The sequence below is a fragment of the Lontra canadensis genome, unplaced genomic scaffold (genome assembly GCF_010015895.1).
Source record: "Lontra canadensis isolate GAN:19392208 unplaced genomic scaffold, GSC_riverotter_1.0 scaffold15, whole genome shotgun sequence".
In the NCBI taxonomy this organism is placed as follows: Eukaryota; Metazoa; Chordata; class Mammalia; order Carnivora; family Mustelidae; genus Lontra; species Lontra canadensis.
The window spans coordinates 14,886,060-14,907,209 of NW_022631009.1; positions in this window are offsets into that span (position 1 = coordinate 14,886,060).

Below are 21,150 nucleotides of genomic sequence, written 5' to 3' on the forward strand. Positions count from 1 at the left end.
TTCACTCCTGGGATAGAATTCTGGTAATACTTTCTTTTAAATATGACACTGATTGGGAAAAATAATATATTTTCATAAATACCACCAAAGTTTTGGGTTGATTTAGAGATGGCCAAGTAGTCTTTTTTAACAAATTGATTAGCCAGGTTGGAGTGGAGAAGAGGGAAAGACAATTTACTGTGGGTTTAAAAGAACACAGTGAAGGAGTTAGAACTGGATTATCCTGTTCATAATGAATACAATGAAAATTTATTTATCAGTTACTATGTGCAGCCTGTTTCCATTGGAGACAGTAAGAGTGGGAGGCTGATATAACTTGCTCAAGATCATGCAGCTAGTAAAGATGAAATAAACCCAGTATTTCCTGACTATACCAATCATATTCTTAAAAAGCTCAACTACAACTTAGTACTACCTCTCTTGAAGCAGAAGGAAGTGGGGACACCATTCCTGATGGAAACAGTACAACCAATGATAAAGAGGAAATAACAAATATATTGTACACAGAAGACTGCACACATTTGTCTGTTTAAAAAGTAATTACGTACTGGAGTGTTATGGAGCCCAAATTGCAATTTTCTTGTGACATTCTTTTTAAGTGCTCTCACAGCCTGAAAATGTTTGAAAATGTTTTGTACAGTGGGAAAGTTTAAAAATTGAACTTTAAAAAGGAAAAATTTAAAAATTGACCTGAAAGTTGCCTGCAAAACTCGCCATCCTACAAAATTCCCCAAATTGTATTTCCTCTGCTAAAGAAGAACTACTTTCTTTTGGGGGCAGAGGTTGTCTTATGACATTAGACTGGTATTCTCCTACTAACCAATTATTACCTGTTGTTCATTCACATGCTATTCAAGAAAGACATTATTAATTTGGATGTAAAGAAAATTTGGAGAGGAGCTAATTTGTCATCTACATTGAGTTTTTAGATAATAAATTCTAGGCTATGGGATATCCAAATTAAAATACCCTAAGGACTGCTGGGATTGTAGGAAGAGACCATGAATGACAGATTTGTAATGAAGATTTATGTTTGAGAATCAGAGAAAAACAGCATTTCATTGCTGGAAGGGATCTTAGGCAGCATCTGGTACAAACTTCTCAATTTACAGGTTATGAAATTGAACCTTAAAAGCTGAAATAACATGCAATCTAGTGTAAGAGAACTGGCTCCAAATTTTTTGACCATCAACTGAGTTCAATACTCTTATCATGCCATCAACCTATTATCAGCATAGAGAAGATCACTAAGACACTAAGACTATGAAGGAAGTGAATCAAAGGGGAGTGGGAAAAAATGAATTCAGAGACTTCACCTGGGGAAAGAATGCTGATCTGAGAGTTTTGGGGAATATTTATAATTAAGTTATGTGTGGAGAAGGAAGAGCAGCATATGAAGAAGAATGGTGATTAGGGAGTTGGAAGAGAGGCAGAAAAATTATTTTCCCAGAAATTAATCCTGAAATGTTATGAAGTTTTTCTCATATTGTGTTATCTAGGGGCACAGAAGTGATCTGTCAGTTGAGAGTACTGAGAATGTAAGTTTTAAAAGGACAAAGAATATTTTTGTGAATTTTGTTCACCATGCGTCCCAAGCACATAGCAGACCCTCAATAAATATTCACTGAATGAATGAATAAAAATTGTCCATATGTGTCCGTAATTGAATATGGTCTTTTTTTTTTTTTTTCTGTTGTTAAGACTCTTAAGTGAATCATGATTTTGGAAAAGGTAACTGGAGGCTTTATTATAGAATTAAGTTAGTTTCTACTTAGCTCAATGATTTTTTTAAAAACTGCAACTGATACACTAACTTTGAAATCAACTTAGATTACCTGCAATTGTATTGATAATTTGAGTTAGAAACTGTTCTGAAATTAAACTAGAATAGTGAGAAAATAATTCCCTGGTGGGTAATAATATAAATTGTATTAAAGAAGGAATATACTATAAATATACATGATATATTTTGTGTCTGTTAAATTATAGAGAATCTATTACTTAGATGCTTTCATATATAAAGAACTCCTCCTCCAGAGATTAAAATGACATCTGGATTGAAGAAAAGTACCCATATTATTAAGATACAATTTTCATGTCATGAATGTTTTGCAGGTTTTGAAGAAATATGCTATGCAAAAAAGATATAGTTATGACTAGCATACTTAATATCAATAACACTAGGATTTTGAACATCTAGAAATGTCATCACATTTAATGTAGTATTTGCCCTCTTAGGTTGGTTGAGTTTTAAGGATATGGAAGCATAGGCATGGATCATTAAAGAAAACACACTTATAAAGGGCAAAATTAGTTCACTTATATATAATTCAAAATTGTGGACATCATCTTTATAAATGCTTATTTCTTTCTGTATTCCTTCTCTTTTCTTTTTTGATGATTTATTTATTTATTTGAAAGAGAGAGCAAGAGAGCACAAGCAGAGAGAATAGGAGTGGGAGAATTAGGCTCCCCACTGAGCAGGGAGCCCAGAGTGGGACTGGATCCCAGAAGCCTGGGATTATGAACTGAGCCAAAGCCAGATGCTTAACCGACTGAACCATCCAGGCACCCCTCCTTCTCTTTTTTAATCAAAGTTTCCCCTTTTATTTAAAAATCAGAATTTTGAATGCTTGGAAAGTACAAGGATATTCTGTGAATACTTTTTATGTATTAATTCATATAATGTTCACAATAAAATTAAAAACCAGTTACCATTATTGTCCTTACATATGAAGAAAGTGAGGTAGAGGGGAGTTAAGTAACTTGCTCAAGTTACACAACTAGTAAATGAAATAGCTGAGATTTAACCCAAGAAATCTCTCTCCAAAGAGTATCCTATCTTATGTTGCCCATTTGTAGAATAGTCATTCCCATTAGCCCCTACCCATTTGGGTTTTACCCTACTTGGGATTTGTTAATCTTCTTGGATCTGTGGGTTTCTATATATATTTATTTTTGTCAAACTTGGTTATTTTATTATTATTATTATTATTATCATCATATGTTTGCTTGCTGTCCACTTCTCTCTTCTCTTGTCCTGGGATTCCTAAACACACACACACACACACACACACACACACACACACACACACATGCATATATCATGGAGTTTGTTAATATTCCACAGGTCACAGGGCTTGGTCCCTTTTTTCCTTTTTGTATTTCAGTTTGAATAGTTTCTAGAATAGTTTCTAATAATTTAACTGTCTTTAAGTCCACGAATCCATTCTTTTCCATTGTCCAATCTGCTCTTATATTCATCCATGAATTTTTCATCACAGACATTATTTTTTAGTTCTAAAATTTCCATCTTGTTTTTATAATTTCATTTATCTGTTCTGATTTCTCATAAATTCACTCATGCTTTTACCTTAATGGCTGTATTAATATCCTTGTCTGCTACCTCCAATATTTTTATTATCTTGTGGTCTTGGAGAAAAGACAGAGGAATAACTTTATTCAAAGCAAAAAGGCTGGATGTTTTTGTGTTCAGGGAGTAGTCACAATGGAGAGTTGAATAGTCCATGTACACAGTGAATTTGTATAAAGCCATGAAAATAAATGATCTATGACTAAACACAACAGCATGAACAAATTTTGAATTGACTACTGAATAATAAAAGCAAGCCATTGAGGCCTTCTCACAGGATTATACCTTTTTAATGAAATGAGGAACAGGTAACATCAAACAGTATGTTGCCAAATACACATACACACTCTCTCTCTCTCTCTCTCTCTCTCAAAACTAAGAGAATGAGAAACATTCAGTATAGTATTTACCACTTGGAGGGAGTTGGGGGAGAAGAAAATAGGTAGATGCTAAGTGTTACATTTGATTATTGGTTTGGCTAGTGGTTTTACGGATATTTATATATTATAAAGAATTAAATAGGGGTGCCTGGGTGGCTCAGTGGGTTAAGCCTCTGCCTTCGGCTGGGGTCATGATCTCAAGGTCCTGGGATTGAGCCCCGCATGGGGCTCTCTGCTCAGCGGGGAGCCTGCTTCCCCCTCTCTCTCTGCCTGCCTCTCTGCCTACTTATAATCTCTCTCTCTCTGTCAAATAAATAAATAAAATCTTTTAAAAAAATGAATTAAATACACAATAATAATAAAGATAATAATAATAAATAATAAAGATAATATAATAAAGATAAAGTAGGTTCACTCTACTAATGACAGTGATATGTTGTGAGCAAAGATTTATGATTATATATCAGGCAATTTTGTGTCTCTAAGGGACATACCAAAAATTTAAAAGAAAATAGGAATAGGAAATGGGAAATAATGCTGGAAAGGTAGGAGATATCAACTCATTGTTTTCTCGGCCCCCTTCTTGTCCTTGGAACTCACCACTAACTTCATTTGCAAATATTAGGAAACAGATTGCATCTTCAATTGAATTTTGTGGTCCATCCATTATCCAGCAGAAAGTACCCCAATGACACTGGCATCCCAGTACTCCTTGATGGGTTTCCACTTACGAGCTACCTGTATCTGGGGTCCAGGAGGTAGTCAGAACCACAGGACCCCTCGATTACCTGATACACCTAAAATCTTCAGCTCTCTGGGATTACTCTGCACACATATGTAGTGTTTCCTTCTTCAGTTTTTTCTGTGTTACCATCGCCACTCTTTATCTCACTCCTCCTGCCTCCAAACACCACACACACACACACACACACACAGGCTACTTCCTTGGTCTTTGTTACTAAATTCTGATCATCCATCCATGGTATGCTTTCTATTTTTTATGCTAGTCTGTGGCTCTGGGTCTGAAACTTTGTTCCATTCTCAGGTTTGTGGCAAAGGTCCTACCATTGTTTGACTCCCATGTCTACCCTGTTGTTAACTGCCTCAAATACGATGCTCTTTGACCTTACTCTCCACAGATTAACTCATTCTTTTACATTCAACTCAGGTGCATCCTTCTCATGGGAGCCATCCCTACCTGGTGTGATGGACTTCTTCACCCTCTAGCACTGGAAAACTCCAGCAAGGAAATTTCTTTGTGTTTTTTATTTGAAGATTCAATTTTTTAGTATGTGAGCATTCCCAAGTTGTCTTCCCAGTGGCTTTTGTGTGTGTGGCAGGGGTGGGGGGAATGTTTTTTCAATTCAAGTAGGATTTTTTTCTTTGCCAAACCTTTTCTTGACATTTTTGTGGGAATAATTGTGGCAAAAGGCAGGACAGACAGAACTAGAAAGGCTGCAGAAAGGGTCAGTTCCTAGGTTTGCTTTCGTGGTGAAGAATGCTTGTAATTGATTAAAAACAACAAAATTTGAAGCCAGAGAGAAAAACCGAAAATCCACCTGGTTATAATGGGGATGAATTTTTAAAGATGTAATAAAATAGACTAGAGAATTTGTAGAGAAAAGAGGAATTTTAGTGAACATGAGAGGAAATATTTTTGCAATGTTTTGCTATGGAATATAAATTGAATTTCTGGTAATGTTTTTCAAGAAGAGCATGTAAAGACTGGAATTACTTTTGAATTATGGTCAACTGCTTGACTTAAAAAAAAAATAATACTTTGCAAGAGTCCTGGATTTTTTTGGTATGCTCTGTTTAAAATCACTTTTGGTCTTGTGATGCTGGCTAACTCTAGGGCTTTGGGCATGGACTGTGTACCTCCAACCCATATATACTCAATAATCTTTTTGAGCATACAAGTGAATTGTGTTGAAATTTAAGTTCAAGAAAGAACATGGATTTTGTTTTGGGTGCAGTGGGGAGAGGCAACAAGGGCTTTTATTCTTTTTCCTTTTTTTTTGTTTTAAACCAGACAAATATCTGGATTAGATTTCTTTTGGAATTGGTAACTATGGAAACAATGTAGAGGAAATGAGAGGAGAGTGGAGGGAGGGAGACCTCTCATGAGGCTGTAACAATGCACAATGAAAGAGTTATATGGGCTTGAGCTGGAATCCATGGGAATGAAAATAAGCAAATGAACATAAGAATCATTGTGTAGGCAGCGTTTTGAGGGCTGACATCAATTTGTGGGCATCCTCAGGAAGCCTATACTTGATCTTTGCCTCTGCAACACCATGTGAGAATCTCTTGTGCTTATTTAGAATTAAGTCAATGGTTATAGGGCTAGACGAGGTCACAAGTTAAAGGAGTAGACAATAACATTTGTATGATAAGTCTTAAAAATCAGGATGATGAAATGGTTATTAATTGGGAAGAGAAACATAAAAGGAAGGAGGATAGATAGGATAATTATGTATAATAATGTGTTCTGTTTGAAATAGTTTGATTTCTGTGCTTTATACTACAACCATGCAAGATGTAGAGGATATCTAGTTTGGAGCTTAAAAGAGGTTACAGGGCTTGAGACAATTTAGTTGAGAATTATCGCCATGAAGTTAACCATGAAAATTATTAAAATGGTATCTTTGATGGGATAGATCATAGGGAGAAACATGATAGTGCTAAGGTGTGAACTTTGGGGAACATTTGCATTTAAATGTTGGATAAAAATAAGTCAAAAAAGTGGAGTCAGAAGAAATTAGAGAGGAACTAGGCCACTACAAATTGAAAAGATGCTAAGGGAGGAAAGAATTTCAAGGAGAAAATAGTCCATAATGAGATATCAGCTAGAGACATCAGTAGTGACCAGAAGGAGACTTAAGAAAAGTCCATTTAATTTAGCACATTTGTGAACCCTAATAAAGAAGATTGATTCAAGATGGAGACAGTGCCCAGATTATAGGAGCCAAGATATAGAAAGGGAGAGAAAAGTGGAGGCAACAAATAATAATGCTCTTTTGAGAAATTCTGCAGAACAAGGAAGAAGCTGGCTAGCTTGGGGAGGAAGAGGAGTTAAAGAGGTAGATCTTGAAGATCTTCAAGATCTTGAAGCTCTTTGTAGTTTGAGAAGTAGAGAGAATTTGAATTTGTAAGGAAATGGAACAGACTGAGACAGTGACGTCCTGGAGAAGTCAGGGAGGGTTGTAGGTTCCCATGGGAACAAAGCTCTTGAGTGCATAAATCCTTCTCAAGAAATAACATTTGAGGAGGAGAGAAAAGAGTCATATCAGATCGCCTCAATCAATGACTGTAGGTGTTCTGATTACCTGCCAAGAGAAGGATTCTGGTAATGGTTTAGGATTTCACAATGAATAGAAATTCAGATTATCTCTTTTTGTATGTTTCTAGAACAGTTTGGAGGATGTTAGCTTATCTTTGAAATTCTTTCAGTTTCTTTGGAGAGTAGATATGTTATAAAGACAGAATATTACACTTTATTTTACTCCCCAAATGGATTTATAGCCTTTTCTCATCTTGGAAACTTGGAAGCTATTCACTTTGAATCTGTATATTATGCAATAGCCATTGGAATCAGATTGTCCTCTCCAAGTGGCAATTAGCCTTTCATCAGTTTATGTTCTGCCTATGACATTTTGCAGTGAGTTTTCTGTAACAGCCTTGGGTGAGTGCATGTGCAGGCAGGAGCAGGAGCAGCTCCAGGCCACACTGCCAGCAAACTGTTTCCTCCCAAAATGTCAATGCATCTAGCAATCAAGTCTCCTCATACATCATGGTAAAAGGACAATTCTCTGTGGATCAGATCAAAGACAGATGATATTATTCTAGACAAATAGTCTAGATTACAATAGTTAGTGAACCCCTAGGAGTGTTGCATATCTAAATGAATTATATTTATTTTTTTACATTGAAGAACTCCAACTAAGGAAATCTTTTAAAGTAAGGTTGTACTATCACCCTTAAAAATGTCTATGTCTGGGGCGCCTGGGTGGCTCAGTTGGTTAAGTGTCTGTCTGCCTTTAGCTCAGGTCCTGATCTCAGGGTCCTGGGACTGAGCCTCAGGTGGGGTTCCCTGCTCAGCGGGGAGTCTGCTTCTCCCTCTGCTCTGCCCCATGCTCTCTTATGTTCTTTCCCTCAAATAAATAAATGAAATCCTTTAAAAAAAAAAAAAAGTCTATGCCTTTTACTCTGTGTAGGTAATGGGTTTCTGAGTCGTCCTGGCATTTGGATTAGAGCTCTGAGCATCCTCAGTGCACTGGTCAAAATCTGAATGAGTTCTGGTCTAACATAAAGGCTGTATCTTGTGCGGTAAATGAGATAGGATTCACTTAAGCCATGATTGGTGAAACAAACAATAATAACAAAACAGTGGTTTAAAGAGGATAGAGGTTTATTTCTCTCTCAGTCAAAAGTCTAGAGGTCTAAACCATAGTTAACACGACAGCTTTTGCTCTGTGAAGTTCTCAGGGATCTAGGCTCTGTCCAACTCAAGTGGGATCTTTGTTCATAATCCAATATGGCAGAGTTGACATTCCAAGCAGTATGATAGAAGAAGGCATGAATTAAAAATAAAAAAAATAGGCGAGAGATATTCCGTAGAGTCCCCCAAATTTGCTGCAGAGAACTTTTGCCCGAACTTAGTCATGTTGTCAGAATTTAGTTACATGGCCACACCTACCTATAAAATAGACTAAGAAATACTGCTCTTTTCCAGATCCTAAGTGCTCAACTAAAATTTGAAGGCTGTATTACTGAACACAGCAAGGAATCTTGGCCACTGTGGTATCTGCTATTTGCTCTGGAAGGGAATATTCATAAGCATGGCTAATAAGGAGGCCACCGAATGGATGATATAAAGAGACGGAAGAAGTCTAACGAGGAAACAAACGAACACTAGCTTTATGTTCAAAGCGGAATTGAGAGTTCTTCACCATCCCTCTCTATAAACAAATCGGTTAACACCCACTTTGGTGCCATCCTCACTTTTACTCGTGTGTGGTCTCAAGATTCTAAGTATGATCACCAGCGCTTCAAAAGGACAGTCAGGGTTGCCTACATCCTGTTGGATAGTGAGTCAGCTGCTGAGGGAGGTGTCGAATACTGGCTCCAGAGTGACAACCTCATGTATGTTACGTAGTTGTTAAGTTGAAAACATATGCTCTACATATACTCATTTAATATAATATAGAAGTTAATACAGTAAGCTTAGCAGTTCACTTGGTAGTTAAGTTGAGGTTATGAACAAAAAGCATTATCTCCTAGAGATTGATAAAATTTTTTATGTTCTAGCATCTTCTATCCTTAAAAATATTTTGAAAGTTGTGACTCAAAGTAAAATGATAAGTATTACATCAATATTTAATAATTATAGTCTATCAATTATACATGGAAAATTTGGGTCAGGGAAAGAACTTATGGTATTCACTACATTTCCTCCGTGTTATTCTGCCACCCTTTGATCATAGTCCCCTATCATCCTAAAGGTAATGAGTCAGTTGATATTTACCAATTTGTGTAAAATACATTACAGTTAGTAAATTAAGCATTTACTTAAGTAAATTAAGCACTAAGCATTTTTTTCTTCCATCCTTATAGTTCTCAGCCCTTACAATTATCTCTACAATTGACAAGCAAGAAACAGATGAGTTGCTGAGTTTCATCTTTACAAGGGTAAGGGGGAGTGGAAATCTATCGTACTTGTCTTGCCATTGATTATTTTTCCGATCCTGCTTGGCAGCCTGCTTAACCAAGCTAACAAGTACTTCTCATCTTACCTAGTGGAAAACAGCAATAAGAAGAGGATCAATGGCATAGTGAGCCTGCCTTTCTTCCTTCTTTCCATTCTCCTCTCCTTCTTTTGCTTCCCTTCCCTTCTGCACGGCACTCAAGCTAAATGAAAGGGAATGCATTCACATGGTAGCCAATCAGACTTTGCAGCATAGAGATATGTCTGAATTAAAATTGAGATCTGAGTCTTTAAGTTCTGGATCTGTTAAAAAATGTTTTCATTGATTGCCTAATCAACTGAAGAGTCAGAAAATAAAAAAGGAACAGAAAAAAAAAAAAAAAGAAACACTAACATAGAGAAGAAAATAATAGTGTTTTTTCCTTAGTCAGAAAGAGACAGCTCCACACAACCATAGGTCAAGTAGTACTTTATAAACTTTTGATAGTGTATTTTATCAGTAAAAGATGTTTGAGCTTTCATCTCCAAAATATGTACATTTATTATTTTATCAATGATATATTTTGGCATTAAATATTTTTTAAAAATTGATATTTTAAAGGATTAGATGCAAAATAAATATGAATGCATCTTTTCCTATCATCTTCCCACTCTTCAATTGGACTCCTTCTCTCCTTTTGCCAACCTCACTTCAGATATCCTGAATATAATGCATTTGATTGAAGACAAGCACTGCAGAATCTTGAATTTCCCAACTGCCAACCTCTAAACAATGAATCAATTAACTGATTGGGTTTTTGAATCTTATGAGACTATATAATTGAGTGCCTGATAACCTGCCCACAGATTTCCAGAACTCAAGTGAGTAATTTGGGATAGCAGTGGTTAACTAGAATGTGGTTCTTCAATTATTGTGAAGCAACAGGAAGTTTGGGTGGTGGCATTTGTCTCCTAGAGTGGAGGATGGTGGATTAAGATCCTATAAAGCTCTGTATGTGATCAACTTATCTGGAAGAATTGAATTTTCCTGGAGTTAAGAAAACTCCCAAGTGAAATTTGATTATGATCTCTATGCATTTTTCACAGTGGGACTACCTGCACACAGAGTATTTAGAAAAACATTGATGTGATTCAGTCTCTCTAATTAAATCCCAAACACATTTTTTGTCACCTTCCATGTTTTAGGAACTGCATTAGATGCTATGGGATAACACATAATTGATTAAGTCACTATAACATCTGACTTCATAAGGAATAATTAAATTGGATATGAACATAAAATATCAAAAAATATGATACAGTCATGAATAAGGTTCAAAAGAAGCAGATAGAAAATGATTAAATTCATGGAAAGATATTTAAATAAAGTAGCATCTGATCTTGCTTTTGAAGATTGCAGGTTGTAAAAACAATATATGGGAAAACACAGAGATATAATATGACACAGTTTTGGCTTGGCCAGAATATTTATCTAACAGAGTTTCCATTTTCCTATCTTTAAAATGAGTCATTTTGGCTTTGTGGTCTTAATTCAACAAATCTACCCGTATACCCACTGCATTTTAGAGAAAATAACAATGAATAAAACATGGTACATTCCCTTAAGGGGCTTTCAATCTATTAGAGGAAAAGGACACATAGACAAATAACATAAAGCAGTCCCTGTGAAAATTCGTTAGCCTAGAGAGTCAACAAGGCAAAGTGAAAGGATCACCTAGCAACAGGGAAGACGTATGGGGTTAGGTCAGAGTTACCTTAGAATCATTGGTGATGAAAAGGATTACAACTAACATTTTTTGAGGAATTTTACATAGTAGCCTTACATGCTTTACTCATAATACTTCATTCCCACAAAAAGCCTATGGGTTTAATATTATTGTTGGTTATAATTATTATTATTATTCCATTTTATGTGAGAGGAAACTGAACCTGAGATAGGTTAGGTGACATGGCCAGGTCACAAAGCAGTTAGAACCAAAGGTGATGTTTCATTGCAGACAAGCCAATGCTAGACTATAAGATCTGAATCGCACTCTGTGACCTATTTCATCATGTTCATAGCTGTGATTATGGGGACAAGTCAGGGCTGTGGTTGGAAAGAGCAAGACAGCAGGGCTGATGAGGCATCCACATCAGAGAAATTTGCAGTTAGTAAATATCCAGCCACAAGAACTAGGATTGAGGCACAGGACATTAGATCCTCCATAGATTAGGGAAAGCTGGAGAAGCAGGTAAGAATCTAAGGTGGGGATATAGGGTTTACAAAAGGAACCAGGAACCCATTTACTAAAACCAGAGCTCAATGCAAGAATGAACAACCAGGGGCACCTGGGTGGCTCAGTGGGTTAAGCCTCTGCCTTCAGCTCAGGTCATGATCTCACGGTCATGGAATCGAGTCCCGCATGTGGCTCTCTGCTCAGCAGGGAGCCTGCTTCCTCCTCTCTCTCTGCCTGCCTCTCTGTCTACTTGTGATTTCTGTCTTTCAAATAAATAAATAATCTTTAAAAAAAAAAAAAAAGAATGAACAACTAGGAGAAAGCACAAACTCAAGTCCTAGAAAAGGATATAACATCAGAGAAGCAGCAATGGTGAGTTTGTGGTATAGGAAGGTTGCTGTTGTGCCTCTAAGTAGTGCCTTGATGGTAGATTGAACCTATAGCCTGGTATAGATTATATTCCATGGGTGACAATAGGGTATATTGGCTAACAACACTTGCTTCAAGATGGACATAGCTGTTTCGGAAGGCCATTTATACCACTTTCTAGTTGTAAGCAATTACTTCATTTCTTTAGTCTCAGTTTTGCTATCTGAAAAATGGTTAGAATGATATCCACACTACCCAATTTACTGTACTAAATTACATAACATGTATAAAGCATCTACTATAGAACTTAGTACAAAGTTAGTGTATTGGTAAAAATTACTTTTGGCAGCAAGTGACAGAAAATCCAAGATAATAATAGCTTAAATATGACAGAAATTATTTTTTCTCCATGTGCACTTGAAAATAATGTGTATTCTGCCATTTTAGGATGAATGTTCTCAAATATATGTGGTAAATCCATCTGGTTCAGTGTGTCACACAAAGCCATTGTTTCCTTGTTGATTTTCTGTTTGGATGATCTATCCATTGATGTAAATGGAGTGAAAGTCCCCTACTATTATGGTATTACTATCGACTAGTTCCTTTATGTTTCTTATTAACTGTTTTATGTAGTTGCATGCTCTCATATTGGATACATAAATATTTACAATTGTTATCTCTTCCTGTTGGATTGTTTCCTTCATTATTATATATAGTGTCCTTCTTTGTCTCCTGCTACAGTCTTCATTTTAAAGTCTGTTTTGCCCAATATAAGTATCATTATTCCTATCCATTTGCATGACAGATGTTTCTCTATCCTCTCATTTTGAATCTACAGGTATCTTTAGGGCCGAAATGAGTCTCTTGTAGGGAGCATAGGTCTTATTTTTTTTTTTAATTTACTCTGTCATGTTTGTCTTTTGATTATAATGTTTAGTACATATACATTCAGAATAATTCTTGATATAGATGTATTTGTTGCTATTTTGTTATATGTCTTATGGTTACTTTGTAGTTTTTCTTTGGACATTGTCCAGAATAGATCACATATTAGGCCACTAAACAAGTTTCAAGAAATTAAAAAAGATCGAAATCATACCATGCATCTTTTATGATTATAATGCCATGAAACTAAAAATCAACCACAAGAAAAAATCGGGAAAGAGTACGAATACATGAAGGTTAAATAACATGCTATGGAACAGTGAAAGAGACAACCAGGAAATCAAAGAAATAAAAAATTACATGCTAACAACTGAAAATGAAAATGCAAGTGTCCAAAATCTTTGAGATGTAGCAAGAACAGGTATAGCAATAGTTCTATTTCAAGAAGCAAGAAAAATCTCAAAAAACAACCTAACCTTATACTTAAAGGAGCTAGAAAAGGAAGAACAAACAAACCCTCACATCAGCAGAAGAAAGGAAATAATAAAGAGTAGAGCAGAAATAAATGATGTAGAAACTAAAAAAACAAAACAAAACAAAACCCCCAAACCCCAAAAAACAACAACGAGCAGTGAAACCAGAAGCTGACTCTTTGAAAAGATCAACAAAATTTGATAAAACTCTAGCCAGACTCATTAAAAAAAGAGAGAGCAAAAAGAAAGAGGGCTCAAATAAACAAAATCACAAATGAAAGTGGTGAAATAATAACCAACACCACAGAAACACAAACAATTGTAAGAGAACTTTATGAAAAACTATATGCCAACAAATTGGGCAATTTAGAAGAAATAGATAAATTCCTAGAAACACATAACCTCCCAAAACTGAAGCAGGAAGAAATAGAAAATTTGAACAGAACAATTACCAGCAAAGAAATTGAATCAGTAACCAAAAAACTACCTATGAACAAAATTCCAGGATAAGATGGCTCCACAGGCAAATTCTACCAAACATTTAAAGGAGAGTTAATATCTATTTTTCTCTAATATTAAAAAAAAATAGAAGAAGGAGGAAAACTTCCAAATTCATTCTATGAGACCAGCATTACCCTGATACCAAAACCAAATAAAGACACCACAAGAAAAGAGAACTACAGGCCAATTTCCCTGATGAATGTGGATGCAAAATCTTCAACAAAATAGTAGCAAACTGAATTCAACAATACTTTAAAAAAATATTTCACCATAATCAAGTCAGATTTATTTGGGGATGCAAGCATGGTTCAATTATTTGCAAATCAATCAATGTGATACCTAAAAGAAAAAGATTAAAAACTATATGATTATTTTAATAGATGCATAAAAGGCATTTGACACAGTATAACATCCATGCGTGATAAAAACCCTCCACAAAGTAGGATTAGAGGGAACATAACTCAACATAATAAAGACCATCTATGAAAAACTACAGGTAACATCATAGTCAGGGGTGTGGGGAAACAGCTTTACCTACAAGGTCAGGAATGAGAAGGGATATCTACTCTCACCACTTATATTCAACATAATACTGGAAGTCTGAGCCACGGCAACCAGACTATAAAAAGAAATGAAAGGCATCCAAAATGGTAAGGAAGCAGTAAAACTTTCACTCTTTGCAGATGACATGATACTATATAAAGAAAACCTGAAAGACTCACCAAAAACTGGAAAAGGTAAATGAATTTAGTAATATCATACGATACAAAATCAATGTACAGAAATCTATATTGCATTTCTATACACTAATAATGAAACAGTAGAAAGAGAAATTAAAACAATTCCATTTACTATTGCACCAAAAATAATAAAATACCTAGGAATAAACTTAACCAAAAAGGTGAAAAGCCTACTCTGAAAACTATAAAACACTGATGAAAGAAATTGAAGATGACAAAGAAAAGGAAAGATTCTCTGTGGTTATGGACTGGAAGAACAAATATTGTTGAAGTGTCTATACTACCTGAAGCAATTTACAGATTTAATGCAATCCATACCAAAATATCCACAGCATTTTTTGTAGAAACAAAACAAACAATCCCAACATTTGTATGGAACCACAAATGACCCTAAATAGCCAAAGAATTCTTGAAAAAAGAAAAACAAAACTGGAGATATCACAATTCCAGACTTCAATTTATATTCCAAAGCTGTAGTAATCAAAGCAGTATGGTACTGGCACAAAAACAGACACATAGATCAATGGAAAAGAATAAAAGCCCAGAAATGAACCCACAGTTATATGGTCAATTAAACTTTGACGAAGAAGGAAAGAATAGGCAATGGGAAAAAGATAGTCTGTTCACTAAATGGTGCTGGGAAAACCGTACAGCTACATGCAAAAGAAGGAAAGTGGACCACTTTATGTCACTATGCACAAAAATAAATTAGAAATGGATTAAAGACCTAAATGTGAGAAATGAAACCATAAAAATTCTAGAAGAGAGCACAAACACTAATTTCTCTGACATTGACCATGACATTTTCTAGATGTGTCTCTTGAGGCAAAGAAATAAAAACAAAACTGATAAATGCCTTTGGTCCAAATGAACATGCCCCTAAATTTCTGCACAGTGAAGGAAAAAATCAGAAAATTAAAAGACAACTGATGGAATGGGAGAAGGTATTTGCAAATGACTTAACTGATAAAGGGTTAGTATCCAAAATACATAAAGAACCAATACAAGTCAACATCCCAAAACCAAATAATCCAATTAAAAAGGGGCAGAAGACATGAACAAACATTTCTCCAAAGAAGACATACAGATGGCCAACAAATACTTGGGAAGACTCAACATCGCTCATCATCAGGGAAATGCAAATCCAAACTAAAATGAGATGTCTTCTCACACCAGTCAAAATGGCTAAAATAAAAAACGCAAGCAATAACAAGTGTTGACAAAGGTATGGAGAAAAAGGAACCCTGGTGCACTGTTGGGAATGCAAACTGGTGCAGCCACTGTGGAAAATGGAATAATCATGCAACTGGATATGTGTGTCCATGTGTACATAATGGAACATTATTTAGTCATAAAAAATAATGAAATCTTGCCATTTGCAAGGACATGAATGGAGCTAAAGAGTATAATGCTAAGTGAAATAAGTCAGAGGAAGACAAATACCATATGATTTCACTCATATGTGGAATTTAAGAAACAAAACAAGCAAAGGGAAAAAGAGAAAGATAAATGAAGAAACAGACTCTTTACTGTAAAGAACAGATGATTCCCAGAGGGCAGGCAGGTGGGGGGGTGGGTAAAATAGATGGTGGGGATTAAAGAGTACACTTCTCATGATAAGCATTGAGTAATGTATAGAATTGTTGAATCACTATATTATACACCCAAAACTAATATAATGCTGTATGTTAACTACACTGGAATTAAAATGAAAGAAACTTAATTAAAAAAGAAATTTGTTTTTCTCTTACATAAATGTAGGCAAGCTCAGGATTGGTGTAGCAGCTCTAAAATCATCAAGGACCCAAGTTCCTTTTACTTACTGCCCTGCTATGCTGAGCATATCTTGCTGCTTACAGTTCAAGATGTGTCCTCCAGCTATAGCCATCAACCTCTGCATTCCAGCCAGCAGGAAGGAGGTTAAGGACACTTCTCAGATGTTATATATACCTTCTTTTCGTTTCAGTTTCCTTGACCCAAATTAATTCAACTAGCAAGAGGCTGAAAAAAATGTCTTTGGTCCAAATGAACATGCCCCAAGCTGAATATAGGTGTTGTGTCCCTGCAGAAGAAGGAGAGGATGGATATTGCCAAGTAGACAAGTAGAGTTTCTGGTACCTTTTGTAATTTTATCACTGGAGACTCAGTAGAAGTCTTTTAGTAGTTTCAGTATTACACAAGGGAGTACTAAGACATTCCACTTGTGGGAATTAGATAAACATTCCAAAAGAAATTTGGAATTTGGAGTAGCTACCGCTAGAGAAGAACAGGTCTTCTTGAACCTAGGACTTCTATGAGAGTCAGGAATCAAATGAAGTCTGACTTCTGTAGCTAATACCTCTCTAGTAAACCTGTTTCCTCTTCTTACTGGACTCACTGATGATATTTTCAGTTTCCCTTATAGTTAGGAACGGGCACGGTATGGAGTTCTAACTGATGAAATATGTGTGTAAAGGATAATGCTCCTTCCAGGCCTAACACATAAAAACTTTCCATGCTTGAGTTTTTAGGGTTGTATTTTTTTTTTTTTTTAGGTGATCTAGAAAATCATGCATTTGAGAAGACAGAGCACATCTTACTCTCCAAATATACTGAGGCTGTGTTTGTTTCTGTGTCCTGAGAAGTTAATCTCTGTTTTAGAGCCCTGCTACTTATTCTTCCATGGCTGAAACTCCTCATTATGCAGGCCTTACCTGTAGAACACTCTCTTCTTCTTGTACCAGTCACTATCCTTTTTGCTATAATTTTTGTTTTTCCTTGATTTTATTTCTGATCTCCTTTTAATCTCTAGCCATCCATCTAGTCTCCATAAATGAGAATATAATACCCATGAAGGCAAGGACCTTGTCTAGTTTGCCCAGTACTGTACTCTAGCATCAGGGTAGAAACTTACACATTGCAAGCATTTTTAAAATATTTGCGGAAAGGTCACGGAGCAATTTTATTGCTTATTTGTCAAGCTGAAACTTTTCCAGTATCAAGTACAGAAATCGATTCTCCTATATCATGGGATTTAGGGAACCATATCCTTGCAATAGACTGGGAAGTATATAGATTCATTTATGTGTTATTTGTTTATTGCTATAAATTCTTAATAAATAATGTAGATGCTATTTGGATAAAATATATAGTGTACATGTGTGTCTATGCATGTGTGTACACACATATAAACAGTATATTCATAGGTACAGTATATAGTAATTGTAAATTAATATAAGATGTAGAAATTATCACCTTTAAATTCCTTGATTTCAGGGGCCATGTCTTCTATAATGTTATACTTTCTTAGAATGCTGTACTTTCTTAGAATGTTGTACTTTCTTAGAATGTTGTAATTAGTCATTGTTTGAGAAATCTATTTATTAACTGAAGAAGATTATTAAGAGTTTATATTCTTTATGACTATTATAGCATCATTTCTGCCAGAGAAAAAATTTACCATCGGGTACATGGTAGTTATGCTTTTCTCTTTGTCCTACTGGGATTAAGTCCAAGTCATGATGGTATCCCTAATGTTTGTCAATAAAGAGAAGAGGGGAAGATACATTATAGGGAATTCTGAAGGTCAGGGGTTCTATCTTAAGCGTATTTAGCTAGCAAGCAAGGAAAAGGATAATAAGGATAGACAAGGATATCTATTTTTTTAAAACAAATAAAAATTAACTGAGAAAAAAAAAACAATAAAAAGCTGCCCACAAAATCAGCCAAAAGGCTACCTACCAGACAGAAACCAAATTATTAGATTATATATAAGAGTCTCACTAAGTATCTCAGTTTTTATGCAGACTTCTGCTTTCTTAGGCAATACTACCTTTGAACTCAGAATATAAACATTGTTTAAACAGTCTGGTTACACAAATATTTTGTGATCTATTTGGAGTAGGAGGTCTTAAATTTCAAACAACCAGGGAAAGGGCATAGAGGTTTATGATGTCCTTATGTCTACCCAAGGTTGGCCTATCTGAGTAGAACATCCAACTCTAGTCATTCATTTTGTTGGGCCAAAGGAAACCAAAGTTAACCTAATATATCTTAAAATATGTGTTACTCTACATTGTTCCAGTGACTTCAAAAAATCTACACCTATCCAAACAGTGGATCTTGTACTATTAGCAAGATGCTTGACATAGAACCAACACTGAATTAACACCTCTGAATGAATTCTTAGAATCAGCCAGTTTGCAGAGATCAAGACCAGTGAGATAAACCAGGTGGTCTAGCTCTGTACTTCTTAAATTTAAAAGTGGATATTAACCACAATGATAGATTCTGACTCAGCAGTTTTGGGATGGTGCCCAAGATTTTATATTTCTCTGGTCATGCCAATGATGCTAGCCCTCAGACAACACTTGATGTAGTATGTATCTAGTGTCCTGATTCTCCAACATGGCCACACACTGGAATGACGTGGGGAGCTTTAAGAAAAGCAGATGTTTGGGCTCCACTTCCAGAGATTTTGATTTAATTAGTATGGGATACAGTCTCATCATTGGGGTTTGTAAAAGCTCCTCATAACCTACTGATGTAGAAGACCTGGCCAAGATGTGTGTGAGAAGAGCACAGTAGTGTTGGAAGAGAGCTTTAACATAAAAATTCTCTTCTTTAATGTATATGGAAATTCACTGATAAGTTCAGAACATATTGTCATTTTTTCTTTGGATCTATTAGGAACAAGAATAGCCTTTTTCAAGGCAGCGGAGTCACCTGATCACTGAATTTGCACCTGTTCTTGACTGGCAAAGCAGTTAACATTTTCAAGCTCCCTGAGTTAAAAAAAATAAATAAATAAACAAGCAACAGAAAACAAGTTCTCCAGGGTGTGTTTTTAAAAACATAATCATATGTTGCTCATCTAATTCTAACTACATGGTTTCCTGAGGGCTATTTAATTCTATGGGGAAACTGAACTGAGATTGCTCCTGAGATACATGCAAACATGTCCTTTTCTGAGGGGAACATATGCGGGCAGAACAAGGAAGCTCTAGCTCATCTTTGATGGGCTCAAGGGAAGTCTGTGAGTCATTAAGATGAAAAAAAGCTCTGCTCTGTCTGATAACAGGAAAAATCCTGATAAATCTACATATAAAAGTTTAACAAATATCTGCTCTAGAAAGATCTTTCTAAGTTTAAATGTAATATAAAAAATAATGAAAAGGGGCCCCTGTGTGGTATAGTCAGTTAAGCATCCAACTCTTGGTTTCGTCTCAGGTCCTGATCTCAGGGTCGTTGGATTGAGCCCCGTTTGGGGCTCTGTGCTCAGCTCCCTCTCCCTCCACCCCTCTTCCCCATCCCACACACTCTCTAAAATAATAAACAAATCTTTAAAAAAAAGAAGAATGAGAAGAAATGAGCATAGCTCTAAATATTTAATTGAAAAATATTATTTAAGGATTATTATCAGAAACATTCATTTATCTTACAAATTAAGGCCTTGTTTTATTTGATTCAGGTGTTGTGCTGGGTCCTGGATATACAATGGTGAGTAAGATGGGCACGGTTTTGCCTTCTTAGGGCAGATAAAACATAGAGACAGAAAAGACAAACTTTAAAAAATACTTGGGAGGGACATTCTGGGAACATAGTGACCCAAACACAACTCTCTGTCCATCTTCTTGTTTCTATAACCTAAATCCACAGTATTTGTCTCTATTGATATAAATGACTATAGGGTTATAGGCAGATGTGGACAAACAATGCTCTATCTAGTTGGCATCTTGGTGGAGAAAACTGGTACTGGAATTTCTTCACAATAGTCTAGGAGAACAACTAGAGAATAGTTTGAGTCTCAGTGTAAAATCAGAGTACTGGGTCCCGGTAAGAGCTTGCCCCTTAAAGAAGTGTAGATGTTCATAAAGAAGGCTCTCATTGTCCCTACAATCTTTTTGCAGAGACCTCATCAGCAAATTGGCAGCCTGCCTGTGTCTATACCATCAGCACACGTGGGTAGGACTCATTACCTTCCACTGCCTAGGAGAATGCTTTCACATAAGGAACTTCAATGTTGGGCAGAACCCTTATAAGCAGACAAAGGGGAAAAAAACCCACCCATCTAAGGGGACTAAAAGCCAGAAATAGGAAGATTGGTCAGAATAAATGGAATCCATCCCAAGTGAAATAGAGCTTCTGGAGGAGACAAAAAATAAATTGAAGAGAAAAATAAGAGCACTTTTTGGAGCTAAAACTTGATTTTTCATAACTATTCAATTCAGTATATAAATGAAGGAGAGGATGATTTCCACTGAAACCTGAATTATTAGCCTGAAGATCAAATTGAAGAACTATCCCAAAGCAGAGAGGGAAGTATAAATAGATTGAAGGTATAAAATGGAAACTATAAGGGAGTTAGTGGATAGATCCAAGAAAATTAAAAAGTGAAAAATGGGGATTGCAGGAGGAGAATGGAACAGATGTCAGAGAGGGAATAATCAAGCAAATACTAGAAGATTTTCTTTTGAGCTGAAGGAAGATCTGCATTGCCAATTGAAATGACTTAATAAATTCTAGAC